This window comes from Microtus ochrogaster, chromosome 21, assembly GCF_000317375.1.
Source record: "Microtus ochrogaster isolate Prairie Vole_2 chromosome 21, MicOch1.0, whole genome shotgun sequence".
Classification (NCBI taxonomy): Eukaryota; Metazoa; Chordata; class Mammalia; order Rodentia; family Cricetidae; genus Microtus; species Microtus ochrogaster.
In genome coordinates, this window is record NC_022022.1 from 26,143,608 (window position 1) to 26,145,338 (window position 1,731).

Here is a 1,731-nt window from a genome sequence, read left to right on the forward strand (position 1 = left end):
GAAAAGGCTTGTCAAGCAAATGGACCTAAGAAAGAAGCAGGTGTGGCCATACTAATTTCTAACAAAGTTGACTTCAAACTTAAATCAATCAGAAGAGATGGAGAGGGACATTTTATACTCATAACAGGAACAATTCATCAGGATGCTATCGTTTGAGTATAAATGTCCCCCACAGGCTCCTGTGGTTGGATGGTTGCTCTCCATACTGGTGGCATTATCTTGAGAAATTCTGGAACCTGCAGGAGACAGGCTTTAGGTCCCTGGGGTCACGCCCTGGGGATGTCTTGTCTGCGCCCCTTCCTGTTGCCCTTCCCCCTTTTTCTCTGTAACCAAGAAGAAAAGAAGTTCCTCCAGCACACACATCTGCCACAGTGATCTGTGCCCAAGAGCATGGGGTCAGGCAACCGTAGGCTGTACCCTGAAACAGTGGCCCCAGAGAAACACTTCTTTAAGTTACAATATAGTACAGGGATCTGTTTTCAGAAGCACTAATACAATATTCTCTTAGCTATAAAACTGAAAACACCCCATGATTATTCTATTTGAGCTTGGCATCACCTCAGTCCCCTTCTGGGTTAACTATAAATCTCACACTAGAAGCATCACAGTCTGGTTCTGAGTTTTAAAAAAACATATACTTTGCCTAATCAATCAATAAAATTTATTTCAACTTACTACAAAATTCTAAAGAAATACATTTTTTTAAAACATGGTATATTGTGTGCATGGTGTGTGTGTGTGTGTGTGTATACATGCCTGTGCATGTGCACCTGTGTGTATGTATGTATGTATGCAGATGCTAGCAGCCAACCTTGGGTGTCATTCTCCTGAACACCATCCACATTGCTCTTTGAGACAGGGTCTCTCGCTGGCTGGAACTTTCCAATCTGGTTAGGTGGGCTGACCAGTGAGGCCCAAGGACTCCCTGGACTCCCCTTTCTCTGGAATTACAAGCACACACTGCCATGGCTAGCACTTTTATATAGGTTCTGGGATCAAACTCCACCCGCATGCTTGTATGGCAAGCACTGTACTAAGTTACCACCCCGGCCCACAAGCAGCGTTTCTGTGCACAGCTCACCAATAGAGGGCAGACCCTGAATGCTTTGAAGAGCTAGACGTTCGTGAGAGTCTCTGAGCCCAAGTTCCTAAGCATCACATAATAAATAATAGGGCTTAGGGTCGGGACATCGTCAAGTTCTTCTGCTAAGGCTAGTGACCTTGAATCTAATTCACTTGAAATGTATTTCCTCTGCATATACATCTTATCTTATAAATGATATCCTCTGTTTTTAAAGAAATATATTTTTAAAAATGTATCTACAAGGTACAAGTAAAACAAGATTAGAAATATGACTTAATATGTACATAATTCAAGGAGAAAGTGTTCTTGATAGAACCCAGAAATCTGGGCAGTAATTAAAAGAAAGATTTATACATCAATTTAAAGCTTTTAATATGAATAAATTACAAACAAATATTTGTCCCTGTCAAGCGAGCAGGAAGGACTTGCCTGAGGGTTACTGTAAGCCTTAATGTTCCAAATTAAATAAATTATGTTCACACATTTTGAAAAATAATGTCAGCCGGGCGGTGGTGGCGCACGCCTTTAATCCCAGCACTCGGGAGGCAGAGGCAGGCGGATTTTTGTGAGTTCGAGACCAGCCTGGTCTACAAGAGCTAGTTCCAGGACAGGCTCCAAAGCCACAGAGAAACCCTGTCTCAAAAAAC